We start from the raw sequence: 12,593 nt of genomic DNA on the forward strand, positions 1-12,593 counted from the left end.
GACTAAAAATGTTAAAATAACATTTAATTTAATTGAATGAACAGAAGATACTACTCTTGCAACAGACTAATATCCGCTATTTGTGGATATTTAAATTAACATTAAATTCAAATGTAGGTAACGTAGTCTGAGACTATTCAAGCTGGCTCAAGATAATTAATGGCATGTATTTTAAACGTCGTCTAGCAAAATGCTAAAGACGGAATAACTTTGGCAGAGCTGGAGATAGTAAATAATAACAAAGTAAATGATAACAAAGTAATAATAATAAAGGTAACCAGAAGCTCTGAATTTAAAACAGCCAAACAATCAACTTAAATACACAACAGCTAATTTACACTCTGGTGAAGACTGCAGAAAGAAAAAGTTGAAAAAAAGGTTCAATTTATAATAAATAAACGTTCAATTCATAAATAAAGGTTCAACTCACTATAATTGGCTAATTAGTATAAAATCCTAAAACATTTTCAAGTAAATTATTATCAATTAAGTAGTATCAAGTAAATTATCAAGTAGTTATCAAGTAGTAGTAAGCAGTATCAAGTAAATTATGTATAATTATTAATTAACTGACAACAAATTCATTAATGAATCCTAAAATAATGATTGAAAATTAATACTAAAATTCAACTATTTACGCAGTTTTGAAATTCAATTAAAATTATGAAATATTTTTATAATTATATTTTTAATGAAATTTTATCTCTTGCAGACAACTATTCTGTCTGCGTTTGTTTCATGCTGTTTAACAACAGTTTTTTGTAAGGATGTATGCACAACCTGAAATATTTTCGATTTTAGATCTACCCATGGAAGGTAAAAAGTACGATGGTAGAATTAGTATTAATGTCATTGGTATTTACATGACATGAGTGTCCTTTTGAGTTGACTGTCTGTAGATACAGGAAATTCTGATTTCATAGTTGACTAGATTAAAGCTGTTACCGATGGCATTTATTGGGGTTTTAAATTGTAGCACTTGATGTCTAGCTATTTGTGTTTTAATATATTAGATTTCATGGCATTATACCTAGCAAAAAGGTAATCTAATCAGCTATATAAAGAGCGCCATATAGTCTGCTGTATGCATTATTTTAAAGTATACGCACATGAACCACCACTAAGTATGACGTGTTGCCTGGGCGTTCTTAGGTATAATAACAATGTAGACTATAATGTTTACTGAAAAATCATGTTTTGGTGTAAAGAAAGATTCTTAACGCTTCTTCTTATTTGACTCTGGCGGCATGTTTTGACACCAGCAACTTTGTTGGAAGATGTCATTATGGAAGTGCTTGTATGAAGTAGAATGAAATAAAGTTACAGCAATATGTATAACTATGCGTGTGTATACCAGTGACTTTTGTAATAAACGTGGTTTATAGGATTTCAATTTTGCATCAGAACTGGTGCTTTTTCGTAAATAATTTTGATTTAGATTCCGCTGCTTAACTGATAAGAATGTTTTTCTTCATATTGCCAACTCACTGCAGCAATATGTGGAATTCAGGTTTATAACGCGTTTGAAATAACCCATCTGCTAATGAAACTTAAAGCTCCTCAATGGGCATAGTTGATGATATCTTTGGAGCTGGTTAACATTGGATCACTGCGAAGCTTATATGATAAAATAAAACTGATTTTTTTCCAAAAATGAGATTCTTTACCCTAGTGGGCTAAGGAAGGCAGCATATTTAACAACCTTTATCTCGTTAAATAATTTCATGAGCATTACGGGCCAATTAAGACACGCCTTAGGTACGACGTTCTCTTAGAGGCTCCCAGTGCTCACTATCGATATTTTAATCAGATTAAATAGGGTTATGAGAAGTTATAGGATCATTTGGAGGCTTGGACAAACTAGGGTTTGGTTTTTTGCCCTGCGTCTAGTGGGCGTTTGCAATAATTAGGGCGTACTTTTCGTTACCTTGAACTAGATTTCTTGCAGCTCTATGAGCCATACAATGTAGAGTAGTTATTCTCTTAACGTTTGGCCACAACGTAACTCAAAAGCTTGTAACAAGGAAGCAAAACCGAAGGAAGAAATTTGGCCTCATTAACGAGTTTGAAAAAGCAGTTATTTAGTACATATTTTTGTATCGTACATAACATGAGATTGGCTATTTTATGAGACATGCATCTTAATTTTTAAAGTCCTTGCAATATCTCCATCTCAAAGTTTCGGTATAAGTTTTTGTCTTGTCTCAATGATTTGCGAAAAAATACTATTTGCTTCATCTGTTTGAGTTCTGAGTTCTGTAATGCTTATCATCTACAATACGTATCCTTTCAGTAAACTTTTCGCAAGGGATGCAAGGTGTGTAGAACAAAATGACTATGACATCTCACAAATCCGTTCATCAGGTTGCCAAACCATCTTGGAAAATTCCATGCTAATGATAATTCCATACAAATTTACTTAATGATAAAGCGCGTAGTTTTCCCGCCGAATGACATGTGGATACAAGCCAGACGCTTAAAGACAAAATAATTTATCATATCTAAGCAAATTTCTTTCGTAGCAGCGTTATCCTAATAAGAAAACGTATCAACAAAATGAAAAGAAAAATTTTCTAATTGCTATAGTAGTTCCTGTCAATTTTTTACTCTCACTATTAATATTACTTAATTCTTCCAATTCATATTAATGTATCAAAGACTTTTGCTAATTGCCCATTTGTTCCAAATTTACATCGCATAGCTAAAAGCTGAAGCTAAATTACAAAGCTCTTCTACTTGAAGCACTAGAATATAATTTATAGACTCAAAAACAGCTATCCGTCCTCAAGTGAACACATTTGCACGTTAACAGATTTAATTTAGATGATTATGGCAAAGTATAAGAGAACTCTATACCTAAAAAAAAGAATGTCATCTTGGAAGAGGTTTTGAAAGAAACTACCCACGGGGAAGACCATAAAGTGCTCGTGCAATCGGTCAACTCATTAGAATTTGAGCCCGAGACGAAATACCAATCTTTAACGATGTTTGTCACTCAGCTACTGTTTGATATTATCAAAAGGAAGATTCATTTAAATTTCCCTTGTATTCTAAAGCTAAAAGATTTGAACTCTTCCAGTCATAGTGTAACGAGCAATCAATATTATGGCTTCAGTCAAGCTAGTAGCGAAGGCCCAAAAACTGAGTGTCCCTAAAAGTCTAATCAGAGCTCACTAATTCTGCTAGCTTAGATCTGAAATTTCGTAACTGCTGCACCCCTCTTAAAAATAACTGGAAATTTCAATTTTTCTGAAGCAAACTGAGTTTGAAACGTATAGAAAAGGGTATTAACATTTGAAAAAAAATTATTTACTTTAATTTTTAAAAAATGATCTCAACTTGAAAGGTTTCTTTGGTTGAAGTGATTAAGAACTAATTTTTGTAAGATACCTTTAGTTACTTTACTTAGTTTTTAAGGTTTTAAAAATTTTCAGGTTAATTTACTTCCTTTTTAAGGTTTTTAAAGTCAATTTACTTACTTTTTAAGATTTTAAAGTTTTTAAGGTCAACTTATGTAGCGGAGCGGTATCTGAAATTTGTATTAATAAACATAAGAATACATCTTTGCAAGTGGACTGTAGTTTAACTTTTTATTTTAGCGATTTCTGCTTTAGAACATAACACATCAAAAATTAAAACGAGAGAGATACAATTAGCGTTTGCAAGAATGCAAAAACAAAATGCGATCTGTGCATACGATCTGCGCATTGCGAAATAATATCTCACAGACAGGCAGACGACTCTAGCGGCCGAAACATTCCGCCCGGCGTTGAAACATCGTTTCAAATCTAAATAGCTTTTACAAAATGAAATTATCATAAAAGTATTAAATTATGCAAAAATGTATCATTAAAATATTCACAAAAAAACATAATATGAAATTATGAAATGAAACTAAATTGTTCTCAAAACAGATGCACAGAAGCCTTGATACAATTCAGGAACTTGATTATAGTTAAAGCAAAGTACAATGTTATAATGCTTTAGGGGAAAAAAAACTTAATCACTGATAGGCAAAACACAAAGTTTGTGAACTGGCCTTTTGAAAACTCCATTACCGGTTTTGAGCGATACGCACAATATTATCTGAGCTAGGAAAAACTTCCAGCACTCTTCCTAATTTCCATCGTAGCGAGGGTAAATTGTCTTCCTTTATGATAACTAAATCATTAACCTTTAAATTAGGTTGCACTTTCAACCATTTTGAACGTCGTTGCAAATTAGAAATGTATTCATTGGACCATCTTTTCCAAAATCATTGAAACTGTTACGTGCGTACGGGTTCGTTACGAAATGAATGCACAAGTCCGATGAAAAATGAACAAAAATTTATTATTATCACAACAAAAATGCTTAACTTTTCTCACATTATCACGCAGTATTACAATATCTCACAGTAGTAATCTTTTAACTACTCAAATGTCCAATAGAACGTAATTCAAAACAGCTAAAAAAAGCTAATCCGCGAATTCGCTACAATCAACAAGAACAGTTTTCTAAACAACAACAAACTAAGCAACTACTACAAACTGAGATGTTTTCCTCCTCTTATAAGATTTTAAAATCACGCGCTATAATTTTCCAGTACTTTCTCGAAATCAAAAAGAGATATTTATTTATTTAATGCACGCGCTCTTGTATTTTGGCATAAACATTACATTACAATACCAAACAACATGAACAATAAATGCAATAACTAACTTAAACAAATCAAATGCTATCAAATACTAAATACAAAACAACTACTAAATACAAAACAACTACTAAATACAAAACAACTACTAAATACAAATCAAATCAAATACACATTTAAAAACAAAAAGGACCATGGTCTTATGCTATTTACAATTATTTACATTACGTACTATGGCCATAGTAATGAGCTAGCCTGTCGTAATGAACGACTTTAGGTTTAGAGTTCGAAGACTTACGAATCCGAACCACGACGTCATTCAGCCTGTTTAGGACTGTGTACGGGCCATTCCAAGGTGACTGTAATTTCGGACAGAGTCCTTTCCGTCGAGTCGGATTCCACAACCACACCTTGTCTCCTTCGTGGAATTGATGTTCAGTAGCTCTTGTGTCGTATCGGGTCTTCATCTTCTCCGTCGCCAAGTTGACTCGCTCTCGTGCAAAGTTGTGCATCACTTCAAACCGGGCCTGAAGATCTTGAATATATTCCTCAGGCGATGAAGGAGCATCCGGAGGGCGACCAAACAAGAGATCACAAGGCAGACGAAGGTCACGACCGAAGAGCATCTGTGATGGAGAATAGCCTGTAGTCTTGTGAAAAGCACTGCGGTAAGCCAGTAAAAAGAGTGGTAATTTCTTGTCCCAGTCCTGTTGGTTTCTGGAAACCACTAATGAGAGGTTATTAAGGATGGTTCGATTGAACCTCTCTACCATGCCGTCCGACTGGGAAAGTAATGGCGTCGTTTGAGTTTTGTCAATGCCGAGTAGTTTGCATAGTTCTTTGATTACTGCCGAGGCAAAATTCCTTCCCTGAACGGAATGTAACTGAAGAGGCACTCCGAACCTGGAAATTCAGTGCTGTATCATTACCTCAGCTACTGTGACAGCCTCTTGATCAGGAATAGGATAAGCTTCAGGCCACTTGGTGAAGTAATCAATGACAACGAGTATGTATTTGTTGCCATCAGCAGTTCGTGGCAGAGGTCCCAAGATGTCAAAGGCGATACGTTCAAACGACGCACCAACGTTGTAACGTTGCAGCTTGCCTCGGCTGCGTTTCCTCGGTCCTTTCCGACCTGCACAGGCATCGCAAGATCGGCACCACTTTTGCACGTCATCCTTTGCATTATTCCAGTAAAAGCGCTCACGAACTCTCTGTAAGGTCTTCATAATTCCAAAGTGACCTCCTGTAGGGCTGTTATGTAGTTCTTTAAGGACATCAGGAATCCGGGATCTTGGAAGTATCAGTTGCCATCGGAACGTCTTCCCATCATCCGATTCGAATTTCCGGTATAAGACGCCGTTTCGAATGTGAAGTGAATCCCAGAGTGCCCAATACTGTTTGGTTGTAGGACTATACAGATAGAAATGTCCTGCCAGGTAGGTTTTCTGGTTGATGACTCCATTAAATCAATTATGGGTTTAATGTCGCGGTCTTACAGCTGGTCTTTCCTGACTTCATCATCATTCCACGGTTCTCGATCAGCCGATGTTGATGTTGTAATTTGTCTTGCGACCGGAGTCAGCAGCTCGTATTTCGCTTCCACCCTGGAACAATATCGGCAGCTTTCTTGGCAAGGTCTTCTAGACAGGGCGTCGGCGTTTCCGTGTGATGATCCCTTACGATGACGGATAGTGATGTCATATTCTTGGAGTCTCTGTATCCACCTGGCTATTTGACCCTCAGGATTCTTGAAATTTAAAAGCCAGGTCAATGATGCATGATCGGTGCGGAGCAGGAATTTTCTGCCGTATAGATAGTGATGGAAATGTTCTACAGCTTTGACTATGGCGAGCAACTCTTTCCTGGTGACACAATAATTCCTCTCCGGTTTAGATAGGCACTTGCTCCAGTACGCCACTACACGTTCTTGGCCGTCTATTTCTTGGTACAAAACAGCACCGACACTTTCATTGCTCGCGTCGGTGTCGAGAATAAATGGTCGGTCGAGCTGAGGATACGTCAGGATTGGTGCAGATGTTAAAGCATCCTTTAAGTTGTTAAATGCATCCTCGCATTCTTTTGTCCACAAGAATCTTTGTTTGCTCTCTGTCAGCTTGTGAAGGGGTCTTGCGATGGAAGAAAAATCCTTCACGAATCTTCTATAGTAGGTGCAAAGCCCTAGGAAGCTTCACAGCTGATGGACATTTTCGGGACGTTTCCAGGATTTAACCGCTGATACCTTTTCAGGATCCGTGCGCACACCTTCTGCAGAGATGACATGTCCCAGGTAAGTCCCTTCCTTTCGGAACAATTTGCATTTAGCGGGACTCAGCTTCAGATTGGCTTCTTTCAGTTTCTGAAGCACCTTCCTAAGATTTTCTAAATGTTCTTCAAAACTCTTTCCGACAATGATGATGTCGTCCAGGTATATCATGCAGGCTTCGTAGGAAAGGCCTTTCAAAACAGTCTCCATAAGACGTTCGAATGTTGCCGGCGCATTACACAGTCCAAACGGCATCACCTTGAATTGCCAAAGGCCTTGTCCCGTAGTAAATGCCGTCTTTTCTCGGTCTTCAGGCTGTATTTCTACCTGCCAAAACCCACTCTTTAAATCAAGTGTTGAGAACCACTTGCTTCCAGAAAGAGTGTCTAGAATCTCGTCAATTCTAGGAAGAGGGTAACTGTCTTTCTTCGTAACCTCAGTCAACCGGCGATAGTCGACGCAAAATCTTGTTGAGCCGTCTTTCTTTCTGACTAGGACGATAGGAGATGCCCATGGACTTACTGAAGGCTCGATGACATCGCCTTCTTCCATATCTTTTAACAGTTTTCGCACCTCTTCCTGTTTAGCAAACGGTAGACGTCTTGGATGTTGCTTGATCGGGGGATGATCGCCGGTATCTATTCTATGTTGTGTCAAACTAGTTCGACCCACGTCAGAAGACGAGCGGGAGAAAACAACTTGAAGATCTTTAATGACGCGATCGGCAGCATTCCTCTCTTTATCGTTTAATTGCGCATTCTGCAATAACTCCGATGTAATGCTCTCTGAGGACACGGACTCTTGGATGTTACTCTTTCTTTCAACGCTGGTTACTGGAGTACATGCTGCAACCACTTCACCTTTCTTAATAATTCTCCCCTTCTCAGTTACATTAGCGACTCTCACCGGGATAACCGTTCTGGATAGGTCGACGAGTGTTGAGGCTACTAGTACTCCTTTTGGGCTATTACAGTTATTGGGATATTCTATGATGCCGTAGCGGAAATTTTTGTTTTCGGCAATGGATCCAGGAAGTAAAATTTCTGTTCTTGCTGGTATTGTGATATTGTGCTATGATTTTATGAACAGATTTAACTTCTTCATCATTAACTCCAAATAACGCTATATCCTCAGATGTAGAATGCAATTTGTTATTTTTAAAGTCCAAGGAAAAATTATATTTCCTTAGAAAGTCCAATCCGAGTATGCAAGAATCAGTGATCTCTGCTACATATGCCGTGTGATGGTAAGTGGCACTTCCAAACGTGATGTTAACATTTACTTTTCCATCGATGTCGGTATTCTCACCGGACACAGTCTGTAGGCTAACGCAGGGCGGCGTCCATATAAGTTTGCTTCCCAGTTGTTCAGCCAAATCTTTTCGAATGATGGTAACGTTGGCTCCTGTATCTATCGTCATATTGCAGGGAACTCTATTAATATGTCCTATTATGAAAAGTCCATTACTGCCGCCTCTTACTGCAGAAATCTGAAGCGCTTTAAACTGGGGCTTTTCATTATCTGGCAACCTCCGCCCCGTGAGATGGCCACTAATTAGTTTCCCTGCTGTTTGTTAGGAGCGGTTTTAACATCCGTACCCTAGGGTATTCTGCAGTTTCGTCGTATGTGCCCTTCAGCACCGCAGTTCCAGCTTTTAACGGTCGGTTTCTTCTCACCAATATTCCGTCTCAAGGCGTTCAGTTGTCTAGTTAAATCGTCTAGACGAGCAGTGACTTGATCCCCTGGCTCCTGGACTTGAGCAGGTCTGACTGGATGGCGGTCTCGACGGGTGGCTTGCTGGGCTGCCTCGAATTTCATAGCGTACACTAAAGCGCTTTTCAGATCTTTAACATCCGCCATTCGCAGTGCTTTCTGTATTTCAGTGTCCCGGATGCCATCGATGAAATATTGCAGGGACTTCCCTTGTTTCCGTCGAGCACTACGAAAAGGCGTGATGTGACAGCCTTTCAACATCCGTGGCGAGCTTCTGAAGTGTTTCGGTGAGCTTCTGTTGACGGGATTTTAATTGGAGCCTGCTGTAGTCTTTTAAACATTTTTCCCCGAAGCGCAGCTCCAAGGCGCCGGACAGAGCTTCGAAATCTAACCTTTTGTTTTCGGGAAGAGTCTGAATGATATCCGCTGCGTCGGCTCTTAAAGAAGCGGCGAGATGACAGGCCTTAGCTTGGGAATCCCATCCATTCGCATCCGCCACGATAGAAAATTGTGTCTTATACACCTGCCAGGAGGTCTTCCCATCATATGTCGATAGCTTCAGAGAGGGACGAGCAGGCATGGGTAGAAATTTTAAACCATCCGATGTGCTCCCTGCCGTCGCTACGAATTTCTTTAAAGTGTCAACTTCTTTGGCAACGACAGCAGAAATTCTGTCTTTGATTTGTTGTTCAATATGTCCTTGGACGGCAAAAACTCTGTCTTCGATTTGTTGTTCAATAAGTCCTTGGACGGCAGAAACTCTTTCTTCAATTTGTTGTTGTAAGGCCGAAACTCTTCCTTCGACTCGTCGCTCCACAGCCGACACTTTATCTTCTATTTCATCTTTGACAGAAGAAACTTTTTCTTCAATTTGCCCGACTTTATTTTCGACAGCTCCTATTCTGTCTTCCATAACCTCAAATTTACTTTCTATTACGCAGGTTATTTCTCTTTTCATTTCGTCTTGACCTGCTTCAATCTTTTCTTGTACAGCTTTTATGTATTCTTTAAAAGTTACTTGACCAGCTTCCAACTTTTCGTGAACGGCTTCTATTTCCTTTCTAACGGATCTCATCTCTCCTTTAACGGAATCTTGGCCCAATTTCATTTCTTCCTTAACGGATTCCTGGCCCAATTTCATTTCCTCTTTAATTTCTTCTTTAAATGAGGCAAAGGCTGATATTAACTGCCTTAATTGCTCTTCCATCGCTCTTGTTATTGGCATTCAAATCCCACTTCTGACACCAAAAATTGTTGCGTGCGTACGGGTTCGTTACGAAATGAATGCACAAGTCCGATGAAAAATGAACAAAAATTTATTATTATCACAACAAAAATGCTTAACTTTTCTCACATTATCATGCAGTATTACAATATCTCACAGTAGTAATCTTTTAACTACTCAAATGTCCAATAGAACGTAATTCAAAACAGCTAAAGAAAGCTAATCCGCGAATTCGCTACAATCAACAAGAACACTTTTCTAAACAACAACAAACTAAGCAACTACTACAAACTGAGATGTTTTTCTCCTTTTATAAGATTTTAAAATCACGCGCTATAATTTTCCAGTACTTTCTCGAAATCAAAAAGAGATATTTATTTATTTAATGCATGCGCTCTTGTATTTTCAATTTTCCGGCTTAGCTTTCTTTTAATATTCGTCACGAGCTGCACTGCGCGAGAAATAAAACCATTTAATTTATAATTGAACTAACATTAGCTTTTTGAATACTAAATTCGTATTAAAACATTTTCTCAACAAGCTTCCAACGTTGCAATATAGGATTTTTTTTTTTCGTGTAAACTCTCTTCAGGTAAGGCAGTTAGCGAGGTACCAAATAAAAAATGGCCTGGCGTAAGGCAGAAAATTCTGATGGATCTTCAGATATTGGACACAAAGTTCGCGAATTTAAACAAGCTTCAATTTGAGCTAGCAATGTCGTAAATTCTTCTTGCGTTAGAAGTTGTTCACCTATGGTTCGCTTGAGATATAACTTTGTAGATTTGACTGCAGCTTCCCATAATCCTCCAAAATGTGGCGCTGCGGGAGAATTAAATATCCACTTAATACCTTCAGTAGAGCAATATTTATTAACCAATTCATTTTCATTCAAGGAATTTATTACTCTTTTCAATTCCTTATCTGCAGCAATACAATTTGTGCCACAATGGCTTTGCACTTCTATTGGTTTTCCTCTTCGAGATACAAAGCGCTTCAAAGCGGCAATAAATGATTCTGATGTTAGATTGCCTACTAATTCAATATGTAGTAAGTACTCTTGTAGTAAAACACGCGAATACACAAATGTAGCATTTCATTGGTTTTACTCCTCGACCTTGCCTGGGCTGCACTTGAAATGGCCCGGCGTAGTCAATTCCAACCTTGGAGAAAACCTCTGACGGAACGACTCTAAGCGATGGTAAATCAGATATTATCTGGGTAGATGTTTTAGCTCGTACACGATGACATTTCACACATTTGAAAATCTGTTGTCTTACAACTACTGACCTAGCATGGATTATCCAATATTCTCTTTTAATTACTGATAGTAATAGCAGGGCGCCAGCATGAAGATGGGATTAATGAAAATGATTCACTATAATCTGGGTTATGTGATGTTTCCTTGGACAACAAAATAGGATATTTTCTGTCCTGCGCGATGTTGGACTGTCTTAATCTTCCTCCGACGCGTATAAGTCCATTCTTATCGATAAAGGGGTTCAAAGAAAGGACCTTACTATTTGAGTTTAACGGTTGATTCTTCTTCAGAAGATTATATTCATTAAAAAACTCATCCCTTTGAAGTACCCTAACAATTGCATTTCTAGCGTATTGCAATTCTTCGGTTTTAAGGTAACCCTTAATCCTTGTTGCGGTAGATTTAGCTGAATTATTCGCAAACCGAAAACACCATGCGATGATTCTCTTAAGTTTCAAGAATGATGAAACTTCATTAAGGACTGGAATTTGCGAAGCGATTGTTCCAATTGAACAAGAAATATTTTTCCGTTGTTCCTTTAAATACTCTTCTGAAAATAGTAAGTTGATAGAGAACGGAATGTTATTTGAATTAAGCCACTGAGGACCTGTCCACTACAAGTCATGAGTAGAAAGCTCTGAAGGCAAAAGACCTCTTGATGCGCAATCAGCTGGATTCTTCTTCCCTTTTATGTGATTCCAATGCAATGATGGTAAGACTGATTGAATTTCTGAAACGCGGTTGGCTACGAAGGTTTGCCAGCGTGTGCGTTCTGATTGTATCCAGAACAAAACTATTATTGAATCACTCCATGCGTAAATACTGTCAACATGAATTTCAAATGAATTCTGCACAGCTTGAACCAAATGCACTAATAGAACTGCAGAGCAGTGTTCTAAACGAAAAATAAAGTTTACTATCAGGGGAGCTACACGAGGTTTTGATGTTAGTAGCTGCACCGAAACTGAAGAATTATTTGAAGATCTTAAATAAATCATTGCGGCGTAAGCTTTCTCTGATGCGTCATAGAAACAATGAAGTTCTACATTTGTAGCTTTGGACAATAATACTCTCCTAGGAATACGAATGCATTCAAGATTTGTGATATCTTCACAACAGATTTTCCATCGTTGATTGATTTTATTTGGTAAGGGATCATCCCACGAGATTTGTAATTCACATATCTTGAAGCAAGATTTTTGCTACAACTATAAAAGGTGCTAACCAACCAAGTGGATCAAAGATTTTCGAAATAAAAGACAAAATCATTCTTTTAGTAGAATTCTCTCTGTTTTCAAGATTTCCAAAGTGACAAGTAAACTCGTCTTGCGTTGGAAACTCCAAACCCAATAATTTTATTGATTTGGTATCAACTACTGTACATGAAGAATTTGAGTTCTGAGCATTCAAAGCAGTTTTTAAAATCGAGCGATCGTTTGTACACCATTTATGCTATTGAAAGCCACCTTTTTGTAAAAGTTCACTCAGTTGTGAAATT

This window comes from Stegodyphus dumicola, chromosome 1 (genome assembly GCF_044657685.1).
Source record: "Stegodyphus dumicola isolate Sdum_Otavi_A_Nest chromosome 1, ASM4465768v1".
NCBI classification, from domain to species: Eukaryota; Metazoa; Arthropoda; class Arachnida; order Araneae; family Eresidae; genus Stegodyphus; species Stegodyphus dumicola.